This window comes from Cololabis saira, chromosome 21 (assembly GCF_033807715.1).
Source record: "Cololabis saira isolate AMF1-May2022 chromosome 21, fColSai1.1, whole genome shotgun sequence".
Lineage (NCBI taxonomy): Eukaryota > Metazoa > Chordata > Actinopteri > Beloniformes > Belonidae > Cololabis > Cololabis saira.
In genome coordinates this window covers 8,616,086-8,628,601 of record NC_084607.1, presented here as the reverse complement: position 1 = coordinate 8,628,601, position 12,516 = coordinate 8,616,086, and the positions used below count along the sequence as shown (strand labels likewise).

At 38.6% G+C, this 12,516-nt stretch overlaps 1 long non-coding RNA gene and 3 other non-coding genes across 4 annotated transcripts; all 4 read right to left on the bottom strand.

Annotated features, from left to right (window-relative positions):
* Positions 1–9,443: 9,443 nt before the first annotated feature.
* LOC133421912 (uncharacterized) lies at positions 9,444–11,527 on the bottom strand. The gene is made up of 4 exons (XR_009770709.1): positions 11,493–11,527; positions 10,837–10,880; positions 9,741–9,784; positions 9,444–9,533 (listed from the first exon to the last, which is right to left on the bottom strand). It is a non-coding gene; the product is annotated as an uncharacterized LOC133421912 (long non-coding RNA).
* Positions 9,618–9,706, bottom strand: LOC133422849 (small nucleolar RNA SNORD88). The gene has a single exon (XR_009770784.1). It is a non-coding gene; the product is annotated as a small nucleolar RNA SNORD88 (small nucleolar RNA).
* LOC133422851 (small nucleolar RNA SNORD88) lies at positions 9,850–9,941 on the bottom strand. The gene has a single exon (XR_009770786.1). It is a non-coding gene; the product is annotated as a small nucleolar RNA SNORD88 (small nucleolar RNA).
* LOC133422850 (small nucleolar RNA SNORD88) lies at positions 10,964–11,055 on the bottom strand. Its single transcript, XR_009770785.1, has one exon. It is a non-coding gene; the product is annotated as a small nucleolar RNA SNORD88 (small nucleolar RNA).
* Positions 11,528–12,516: the final 989 nt, after the last annotated feature.

Below are 12,516 nucleotides of genomic sequence, written 5' to 3'. Positions count from 1 at the left end.
TTCTACTTAAGTAAGGTAACAAAGTATTTGTACTTCGTTACTTGACACCTCTGTATATATTACTGAAAATGAGACAAATGATACCAGTACCTTCTACTTTTTCAGGTCAACTCCTCTTTAACTGTACTCCAGATGCGGTAGCTTTGGATGCAAACATTGTTTTAAACAGTTTTTTTTACTTTCTAAATATTACAATCCCAAAGTCTTTTCAGGGGGAGTGAGGTTGTGCATTTTTTTTTGCGTTGCGTTAATTTTCATTTGTGCATGCAGTGACGAACCGTGTTCCCTGATAACGGTTACTGAAGTGTTCCTGGCTCCAAAGAGAGGAATGTATGATGGTCTGAAGTAGGGATGGGCGATATTTTACCGTCCATGATAAACCGTCAAAAAAATTCCCCACGATAAGAATTTGTCATCTCGCGGTAAAAATGATAAATTCCTGTTGATGACGTTTTTGTGTAAATCTGATTTATGGTTCTGCGTTAAATCCACGCACAACGTACGTGAAGGAAGGAAGGAAGGAAGGAAGGAAGGAAGGAAGGAAGGAAGGAAGGAAGGAAGGAAGGAAGGAAGGAAGGAAGGAAGGAAGGAAGGAAGGAAGGAAGGAAGGAAGGAAGGAAGGAAGGAAGGATGGAAGGGAGGAAGGAAGGGAGGAAATAAGGAAGGAAGGATGGAAGGAAGGAAGGAAGAAGGATGGAAAGAAGGAAGGAAGGAAGGAAAGAAGGAAGGAAGGAAGGAAGGAAGGAAGGAAGGAAGGAAGGAAGGAAGGAAGGAAGGAAGGAAGGAAGGAAGGAAGGAAGGGAGGAAGGATGGAAGGGAGGAAGGAAGGGAGGAAATAAGGAAGGAAGGATGGAAGGAAGGAAGGAAGGAAGAAGGATGGAAAGAAGGAAGGAAGGAAGGAAGGAAGGAAGGAAGGAAGGAAGGAAGGAAGGAAGGAAGGAAAGAAAGAAAGAAAGAAAGAAAGAAAGAAAGAAAGAAAGAAAGAAAGAAAGAAAGAAAGAAAGAAAGAAAGAAAGAAAGAAAGAAAGAAAGAAAGAAAGAAAGAAAGAAAGAAAGAAAGAGAGTCATTCCAGTTTTACAGGTGTAACTAATTTAATTGGTTTTCATCAATTCAATTTAATTGGTGTAGTTTAGTAGTATTTAGTATCTTTTAGAGCAGTGTTTTGGCTCCAAAGACTGAATGTGGTGATAGATTTATAGTTAAAAAGGTGGAGTTGAATTGGTATTTTTTTTATTGCCATTTTTATCGTTATCGGGATAAATGCCAGAAATTATCGTGATACATTTTTTAGTCCATACGTCTAGTATTGTGTACAGAGATTTTTGACTCTTTAACTGCGGTTGTTCAAAAGATGATTGCTGTTAAGAGATTTTTATTTTTATTGCCAGGTGCTTCGTCTTTGCAAGGAGGTGAACTCCAGAAATACTCTATGGAATTAACTTTTTAGACGTGATCTTGTTATTGACCTGATTAAAATTAGCATTATTAAATATTTTTTTAGTTTTTTTTTTATTACTTTCCTAGTCTTTTTGTCCCCCATTTGTTTTTGTTTTTGCCCTTCACAGATGCTTTAAAATGTGTTGCTGGCAGCACATTTTCCTTATTTTCTCCTTGTTCCATCAAGCTGCCTTTCATGCCTCTTTCCCATCAGTTATGGTGGCATTTTTGGATGTACAAACTCTAGTCTGACAGAGCAGAAAGCTGCAGGTACAAGTACCGTTGTGCTGCACGTGTGTGCGTTAATGTCGCTCTGGTAACAGCAACTTAAATGCACAAGTCACGTTCGAGGGATCGTTTTATCATATGATTGTTACTTTTTTGACTGTGAATATCAGAATCAGAATCAGAAAAGGGTTTATTGCCAAGTTTTCACACGAGGAATTGTTATGGGGATTGGTGCAACACAACACAAATATAAAAACAAATATAAAAACAAATATATAAGAGATAAAATAAAATGAAATGTATAAACAATAAAAAGTATAAACAGTAAAATAAAATGTAGACCGGAAATGTACAAAATTAGGTTTTAAAGTGCCGGGTGAGTCTGTACAAAAGTGACTTAGGAACTTAGGATAGGTAAAAACAGAAATGTACAATGAGGTTTGTAAAGTGCCGGATATGAGTCTGTGCAAAAGTTACAGGATTGGAATTTTTACGTTAATATGTAACGTAGACTGGGATGGGGGGGCAATATGCAATGCAATCCACGTATATAATCAAACACTTTCAATTCAATTCAATTCAATTTAAAATTGACATAATTAGAAATTAACGTCGGCCGAATTCTAGTAAAACCAACACTTTGAAGGAGATCAGTAGGTTATTTTGTGCTATTTTATTAAACTTCAGCTTTTAAATAATTAGCAAATCAAAGCATTTTCTCTCTTTTTTTACATTATACACGTCATCTCAACAATCTCTGATATGTGTTTGTACATACAATGAAGTAATCCACATATATCCAACAACATTTATTTATTTTTCTCCTTAATTTTTGTCTTTGGTAAAGATCACGTGATAAAAATGTAAATAAATGAAACATTGAATGATTCAGCTGTCCCCCCCACATTATCATTTAAATTTTCACTGTCATTTACTTCGTGCCTTTGCTTGTTCTTTTTGCTTTCGTCATTCTGCTTAAAGATGCCGTGAAAAATGGCCCAACTTCCCAAAAGATGTAATTTATTTCTAGAGATGAACAGCACCCTCTTCCTGTTTAGCGCTGAAACGCCTCTCGGCAGCTCTCCCCACCCGGAGTTCAAATGCAGAGACTATAAACTGAGCAAATATGTTCTGGGGTCATTGCAGCTACTCACTTTTGCTTTTTATTTTATTTTATTTTTTTTTGTTTTTGTCCTCAGGTTGTCCAGCAGCCCATTTCCCATTTCTGTTCTGTCACCTCGGGACGGACAGAGCGAGAGGAGGAGGGATGACGGGAGTCGAAGCTGAGGTTGCAGTTGCAGACGTGGAAAGAGGGGCACAGAGACAAGAAGGAGGGGGTTGAAGGCGGTGAAGGAGGACGGCACAACTGCTGCTATTCATGGTGGATTCACACAACAAATGAGCGGAGGACAGATTTCACACAGCGAGCAGAGGAAAGAGGGAAAGAGGGAGGAGTCCTGAAGAGAGGTGGCAACAGAGGGATGGAAGACGGCCTGACGATTCGTAAAGACACCGGCTGGCGCTCCCCAGTTATGGCAGGCTGATTTACACCAGTACACTCCCCACATAAGTGCACGGTCACACCCGTCAACACAAGCGAAACACACACACTCCCATCCGAGATGTGCGTGAACGCTGCAGCAGCAGCGGCCGCCGCCGCACACCAATCAGACTTAGGAGAGGGGAAGGAAGGTCACAGGCTGTATGGTTGGATGGCTCGAGAGCATCACGGAGAAGTGGTCTTGTTAGTCAGTCCCTTTACCCCCAACATTCGTTCCGGTTTTAAGATTCGAAAAATATTCAGTTGCAACGTTTTAAAGCCTGGGCATCGTAGAGGAGGAGTATTCAGGGTGAATGCTGAATGAGTGCAGGAGTACGAGGCTTTTTTGTGTGCTTGGTGAGGAGCAGAGTGTCGTCACAGCTTCCACATCCTACGTAGACGATGGACACGCCGCGTCTTAGGCTTCGACCCCGGACGCTCGCTGTCGATCGCTCACGTCCTTGTTTTTTACCTCATCGCTGGTTAGGGCTCTGTCCTCACTACGGATCCTGCAAACCAGGGTCACATGCGTCGTCTCTATAGCTCTCTATCATCATATAACGACACCTATACAGACTGATCACTGTATCGACAATTTGTAGCAAAAACAAGTGCCCAGACCAACAACATAAAAAAGAGAAGTAAAACACTAATGTGAACACACACAGGCACCACGTGACCACCATCCACGCCTGCATGCATAAACACACCAACATGTAGACAAACGCGAGCACACGCCAGTGTTTGTGTATGGGACACCTTATATATAGACACACACTCCATGTTTGGACCCGACATGTACTAATACATGAAGACAGACTGTGCTTTCAAGTGTTGGATGGGATGTATGAGAATGTGAAGAGAAAATCTTCCAGCGGGGGAAAGACTCCTTCAGCATCGTGGCAGATGCTGCCGACTCCTTCAGACGTCCGGTGTGACGGAGACGGGACGGGAGAGGTGAGGGGAAGAGTACAAACTGCCATTTTCTCGTTCTTTCCCACCCGACCCCCCCCCTGCTCCTTCCTGGAGAGGCCTTTCTCCTCCGGCGAACCCAGGAGGGAGCGTGCAGCCGCCCGGCCCGGCCCGGCCCGGCCCGGCCCGGCCGAGGGAACCCAAGAGAAATGCCCACATCGAAGTTTTAATACTATGATTATTCTTACACTTTTTAAACTTTAAATGGGAACAATGGAATACTGATATTGATATGAAGAGATTTATTGTTACTATTTGTCATTACTATCATCGTCCTTGCTGTTATTAAAACCTAAGAGAGGTCCTGGTTTTCCTGGATCCAAGTGCAGCCGGCTGGAGTTGTGACCGCGTACGGAAGATAATCGCCGCGGTAAACGCATAAACGTATGTATATGAAAGTATTTTTGAAGCGAAAGAAACATACTCCATCACGTGGTGCACTATTCCCTGAACATTTGCTTCTGTGTGACGAGAAGCGTTGCGAGTAAATGTGAAGCACATTTTTCAGATCTTCCTTTTCCACTTTGTGTTTCCGTCGCCGGACTGTGAAGCTTTAATCCAACGCGTTAAAGGCCTCAAAATGTAATCTTCCTCACTCTTTTAAAAGTTAGTTGCTAAGTAAAATTACGCTGTAAAAAATGTAGCAGCTGATGCTCCGGGGACAGCCATGGTAAGTTTGAGTAAAAATTTGTTTTATTCCAATACCTTCCTGCAGGTTTTTAGATTTTTTCCAGTCTTGGATAAAAGCCAGCTCCTCTTAAATCAGGGGTCGGCAACCCGCGGCTCTAGAGCCGCATGCGGCTCTTTAGCGCCGCCCTAGTGGCTCCTGGAGCTTTTTCAAAAAATTTTGACCTTTTTGTTCCTATTTTTCTTCTTTTTTTTTCTCTTTATTTTCTCTTTTTTTCTCTTTTTTTCTTTTTTTTCTTCTATTTTTTCTTTTTCTTCTTTTTTTCCTTTTTTCTCATTTTTTCTTTCTTTTCCCTTTCCTTTTTAATATCGGAATTTCGACTTTTTTCTGAGAAATTTTGACTTTTTTCTCGACATTTCAACTTTTTTCTTGAGATTGTACTTCAACATTGATCTTGACATTTCAACTTTTTTCTCGAAATTTTGACTTTTTTCTCAACATTTCGACCTTTTTTCTCGAAATTTTGACTTTTTTCTCAACATTTCAACTTTTTTCTCGACATTTCGCCTTTCGCCATTTGCCTTCATTCTAAGGCTTATACAAGACTTTTCTTTTTTTGCGGCTCCAGAAATATTTGTTTTTTGTGTTTTTGGTCCAATATGGCTCTTTCAACATTTTGGGTTGCCGACCCCTGTCTTAAATGATATGAACTAATTTAATATAACTCCTCTGTGTCTGTGAGAGTATGAAGTCCTTTGAGTTGGTCATTAGCTCCCAATGTTGCGTTCACATCTCATCCCAAGTCCTGCTTGTCTTAACTTTGCTGAGATCAAATATAAGGGCTCTTATGACTTCTCTACCTTGAACAACGCTTCGCCTCTCCTGCTGCTTTTCGAGTCCACGAACACATCCTGCATCGACTGTGCGTGCGACGCCAGGGCCCCCGCGGTGGAGGTCGCTCCCCGCCCCGCTCTGATGTTCTCCGTCCACTTTAACCAAAAGATGAGGAGGTTCCATACATCCTGCTACTTTAAACGTGCACACATGGCTACCAATGTGAAACGGCGAGGATCATTAAAGGGATTAGCTTCTGTTTCCGCTGTGCTCCGGTAGTCAAGAAGAGATTATTATATGTGAAGGGAAATAGCAATAAGGACGATGAAAATAATGGTCATCTAACCATGGTTTAAGATGTAAAAAAAAAAAAAAAAAGTCTAAAGTTCTAACGAATCTCTGTCTTCCAAATAACGTTTAACATGAAAAATGACAATGTATTTATTTAACTGTTCTGCTTTCTATACAGTTTGACCCGTTCTCTGCACCCGCCTGTTTCAGCTCAAAGTTCACTTGTTTGCATCTTCTGATTTGTACAAAAGCACCTCTCGCATTCGCTAACATGTGCCAGTAAGCTCATGGCTCTTTGTTTGCAACCAGCATATTATGCAATGACCCTGTTATTACCAAATGTGACTTTTTACATTTTTATTTTTTTTGTCTTTTGACATTTTAAAGTAATTTTCATCAAAAAAAGAGAGGAAGTTACACAGGGATCCAAATCCAGCCAGACTCTGTTTCCAGCAGGTCTGTAGAGATGTCGGAGAAGCCCAGATGACGAAATCAAACATCCTGTTAGTCGGTGACTGGAGGGAAACATCTTAGACCTATTTTTCTGCATTTTGTCGTTGTATTTAAGCGGTCGTTCACAGGCGCTGCCAGCAGAAAGGTTCATATCCGAGGGAATCGGTCGGACTCTATAGAAAGCATCTTTTCCTTTGAGAGATCTTTTAAAAAGAGAATATGAACTGATTAAAGGTAACTTACAGAATATATATATGTATATGTGATACGCATATACACATTCATATAAATGTATATGAATTTCAAATGTTTTAAGAGATAAATTGTTAGAATTATAATGAAGTAAAGAAACAAAGTTCTGCTTCGTGACTCCTTTCTTCCCCATCTAAACACGGATTTCCTTCCTGTGATGGAAGACGATGATTTTTCACCCGAACTTACTTAAAAAGGTTTGTTTGCGTTTGTCCTCACAAACAGCTGACAGGTAAGTCTAGAGGTTTTACCTTCATCATCGGGGTCTTCAGCTGTGCTGATTCTTCGCTTTGATTTGTATCCAGAGAAACATTTTACTGAGTTAAAGGTTTTTACTTTTCGGTGACGTTCCTCCAGACCTCCCTAAGTCTTTCTGACTCAAGTCTGGTCTTCAGGTAGTGAACTGCAGCTCCAGAGGTGGCTTCTTTTGGATTCAATCATATTATTTTCTTGAGGGTGCAAAATCTTGTTTTGAAGCTCAAGTGAGGCCTCGTTTTATTTCATTCAAGAACTTTAGTCATTTCAAAATCTGCTCTGACTTGGTTTAGTGTTATAGGCAGTACCTGAGTTGTAAAAGAAAATCAGGGGGGATGGTGGATTTTATCATATGGGGACAGATAATTTGTGCTGATTACAAATAATATAATACAAATAATAGGAGTGACCAAAACAGCTGCAGAAATACTGCAGGAATGACATAGCAGCAGTTAAATGCAGCCTTCTGTAAGCTTTAAATATCCACTGGGCTTACGTCAAATACATCAAAACACAAAAATAAAAAACAGTTTTCTGAACTTATCAATATGACTCTGTCCTTCACAGGATAAGTAAAATGGATCACTGCAAAAACTCAAAATCTTAACAAGAATATTTGTCTTATTTCTAGTTAAAATGTCTTATTTTAGTAAAAAAAAAAAAAAATCTCATTACACTTAAAACAAGACTCATCACTGAAAAAAACAACCATTTTCACCTGTTTCAAGTAGATTTTCACTTAAAATAAGTAGAAAAATCTGCCAGTGGAACAAGACTTTTTTGCTTGTAATGAGAAGATAAATCTTGTCCCACTGGCAGATTTTTCTACTTATTTCAAGTGAAAATGTACTTGAAACAGGTGAAAATTGTCAAACAAGTTATTTTTCTGGTGATGAAATAGCAGTAAAACCACATTCATTGATGAAATGACATAAGGTATAGAAAGGCAGGATGGCAGTTTTACAGGGGGGATGATTTTGATTGTTTTTATTTCAGGGGGGGATGCCATCCCCCCTCATGTCCAGTACTGGTTATAGTTCTGAATGTTTATCCTCTCGGGTAAGAAACTGGCAAGAAACAGACCCCAAGCATCGCATAAAACACTTGCCACAACTTCCCCGGCTGACTTTTTAGTTATTAACTTTTTTTTTTTGTCTTTGGATAGATTAGATGATGAAATTCCATCGACTGTTTTATAAATATTTTTTTATTGTAGTTCAAAACGATACGTTTCATCACCGGTTATGAGTCTTTGTGTCTTTCACAGACTTGCAAGAATTGGTGCAACAGTTCACCATCAACTCTTTCAGCCCTGTGGTCATCTGCTTGTTGTCATGGTAACCAGCGGTCATCCATTTCTCAACATCCAAATGACTCAATGTTGCGAGAATTACCACGGCTAACGCCAAGCTGTGATGTCAGTTCATCAATGTTTATTCACCCATCAGCTTAGGGGTTTTCCTTCAGCAGGCTCTCACTATGAATGTCCAGGACACCAGAATCTCCCAATTCCTTTTGGTCTGTTCCAGTCTCAGACAGCGGCCCATCTTCACACATTACAGGACTGGCTCAGAAAATTAGAATATTGTGATAAAGTCCTTTATTTTCTGTATTGCAAAAATGTCATACATTCTGGATTCATTACAAATCAACTGAAATATTGCAAGCCTTTTATTATTTTAATATTGTTGATCATGGCTTACAGCTTAAGAAAACTCAAATATCCTATCTCAAAAAATTAGAATATTCTGGGAATCTTAATCTTAAACTGTAAACCATAATAAGGAATATTAAAATAAAAGGCTTGCAATATTTCAGTTGATTTGTAATGAATCCAGAATGTATGACGTTTGTTTTTTTTTTTTTTTTTTTTTTTTAAATTGCATTACAGAAAATAAAGAACTTTATCACAATATTCTAATTTTCTGAGACAGTCCTGTATAGCAGACTAAGACAATTATTTTTTTTAAATGTTTGCAGGAGTTTCTCCTTAAACAACTGGACTTTCCAGGGTCTTTTTTTGCTTCTAATGGACTTCCAGTTCTTTTATACACAAGCTCATTTATCCGTCCACCTGATCACACGGACCTTTCAGCCTGAGGAGAGCCCACATCTGCTGTGATGTACTAGGGATCACAACTTCTGTGATGAAAATTGCAACATGATTTGACTCTCTGGTGCTAAACTTTCCCTTTGCTAGAAGAATGTGTCAACCAGGAAAACCTCACATATCTGCCTCCATATGTTGTTGCTTGTTAGGGTTTTACTTTAGCACAATTGCAACACGAGTAACAGAGGCAGTTTAATGTTTAACCATCTAAATCACAGCATTTGATCTAATCGAGCAAACAGACTCCAGTTCTGACCTGTATGATTCACCATACTGGAGTCAATTTCATATGTATGCAATATAGCTGATTATCTCATTTCTACACTCCGAAAATACTTTCATAACTTCACCATCAGTCATTACAAGATCCCAGATCCCCCCGTATTCCTGTACAATTAAAAGTTTTGCAACTAATTAACAAAGAAACAGAGATAAAGACAACACCACTTCAATTTTCTTTTTATTTATTTCAGAGCAATAACAGTTATGACTTCCAGAAACATGTGAGGTGAAAAAAAGAGAAGATCCATACCTGGAACAAAGAGGAAAAAATAGAAATCAATAAAGACAACTATCAGTGTATCAAACACGCTAAAAAAGAAGTTATTTTTTGGGCCGTCTCCTCAGACTCCACCGTGTCACGGGCAGAGCTGCACGTTGTCAGCACTGATTTTCTGAGCCCAGTGCTAAACATCACAAGAGACGGCCGTTGAGAAAGAGGATGGTGTTCTGCACAAACCTGATTTAGCTGCAGCCGGCATTTTCACTGACTCAGTTCAAGACCTGGAAAGACAGAAAAGTGTGTAAGCACGTCGTCTAAACCGTTTACGCTGCTGACGTGCATTTATCATCTCCTCAGAAACTCTGGCTTGTCAGGGCCAAAGCTGCACAACAGTCTCCACGCACAATCAGAGCCCAGTGCAAGTCATCACAGGAGGAGAAATCAACACTTTCCATCCCTGAATACTGTATTATTCAAAGTGTTTCTACAAAATTAAGCTGGGATTTGTGTCCACTGAAAGCATGAAAACACTAAGGCTATAACCAGTACTGGAGTTGAGGGGCGATGGCATCCCCCCCTGAAATAAAAACGGTCAAAATCAACCCCCCTGTAAAACTGCCATCCCCACTTTCTATCCCTTAAGTCATTTTATCAATGAATGTGGTTTTACTGCTATTTCAACATTTAGAGTCATCACCAGAAAAATAACACATGACAATTTTCACCTGTTTCAAGTAAATTTTCACTTGAAATAAGTAGGAAAATCTGCCAGTGGGATTTATCTTATTAAAAGCAAAAAAATCTTGTTCCATTGGCAGATTTTTCTACTTATTTTAAGTGAAAATCTACTTGAAACAGGTGAAAATTGTTGTTTTTTCCAGTGATGAGTCTTGTTTTAAGTGTAATGAGATTTTTTTTTTTACTAAAATGAGACATTTTAACTAGAAATAAGACAAATATTCTTATTAAGATTTTGAGTTTTTGCAGTGATCCATTTTACTTATCCTGTGAAGGACAGAGTCATATTGATAAGTTCAGAAAACTGTTTTTTATTGTTGTGTTTTGATGTATTTGATGTAAGCCCAGTGGATATTTAAAGCTTACAGAAGGCTGCATTTAACTGCTGCTATGTCATTCCTGCAGTATTTCTGCAGGTGTTTTGGTCAGTGCTATTATTTGTAATATATTATATTATTTGTAATCAGCACAAATTATCTGTCCCCATATGATAAAATTCACCATCCCCCCTGATTTTCTTTTACAACTCGAGTACTGGCTATAACAGTCAGGGAGTTGCCAACAGATAACAATGGCGACTCTTGAGATGACCCACCTTTGCAGATCCGTTTGGTTCGGACTTTCCATCCCGCCAAAAACCTGAGAAGACAAAAAGAGATCCAGTTAATGTTCCATCAATGCCAGCACCTTTGATCAACTCAAGGTTTGACTGTAGTTCTGATTATCTCCTCAGGAACTCTGGCTTGTCAGGGCCAGAGATGCACAACCTTCTTCAAACTGTCTCAGAGCCCAGTGCACGTCATCAGGGGAGAAATACAGCCATTTCAGAGTATAACACCACATTCATCCTATCAATATTGCACACTAAAACATTAAATAATGGATGTTGAGCTGGTTCTTCACATGTTTCAGTGGCATGTTAGCCACCCATGCTAACGCATCTGCTCACCACGTGGTCCAAGTCCACGCTCAGAAAACCTTCACCAACAATATAAAACAACCTAATTCAATACTTTTTATATATAATTTTAGTTTAATGAGCTAATTTCTTAATGAAATTGGCAAATTTTCACCTGCAACTCTTTAAAAGTCGAGGATATAACTTTAATGTTATCCAAAAATGACACACTTCACAGCAAAAATATCATAACGTCGTTGTATAAGTGGGTAATTAAAACAAAAGTGATCTCATTCATTCGTATTTAAAAAAGAAAGTTTAAATAAGGAAAAATAAGACCAAGAGGATCTTACCACCACCACGTTGCTGCTGCTGCTGCTGCTGCAACTGCTTCTTCTTCTGGTTCCTCTTCCTCTTCTTCTTCTAGCCATAAACTGTAGGTGGGCAAAGATCGAATTGGCGCACTACCGCCCCAATGTGGTGGACAGAGGTGGGTAGTAACGAGTTACATTTACTTGAGTACGTTTTGGGAAATGTTGTACTTTTAAGAGTAGTTTTGAATCACTATACTTTTTACTTTTACTTGAGTATATTTGTGAAGAAGAAACTGTTACTCTTACTCCGCTACATTAGGCTACGTTGAGCTGTTACTTTTCTTTTATCCCTTTTATCCGCGTACGCGTCAATCTCATGGAATCACTGGGTGATTCTTTGAGAAAAATGTTTGTTTTTGCATGTTTTGTCACATTTACACAGACTCAAACACACACAGAGTTTCTATGAGTTCATGGGCTTGTTCTAGTTCTGCCTGGTTAAAAAAGAAAAGTACAAAGGCTTGAAATTTTGTGCTACTTGTGCTTAATTAATTTTTCTATTATTTTATTATTTATTAAAGTACTTGAATTTACTTTAAGATTATTTTAATTTAAGCTATTTTTTATGTTTTATTCATTTTAATTAATTTTATTATTTTATTGATTTAATTTACCTGAAGATGATTATTTTGTACTTTTGTCTGTTTGAATGGTTGTGTTAAAAAATAAATCAGACGTTACTCAACAGTTACTCAGTAATTGGATAGTTTTTTCACCAAGTACTTTTTTACTTTTACTCAAGTAATTATTTGGATGACTACTTTTTACTTCTACTTGAGTCATATTATTCTGAAGTAACAGTACTTTTACTTGAGTACAAATTTTGGCTACTCTACCCACCTCTGGTGGTGGAACATATGAACTACAATGTTGCTTAAAGTGTTTATAGAAGACCTTGTGACTCACAACTTTCACTTTTTTCCCTTCCACAATAATCACATTTCCATGTTCAATGTCTCCTTAAAATAAATACTGTGTGGTTCAACCAGATGTGTCCAAATCT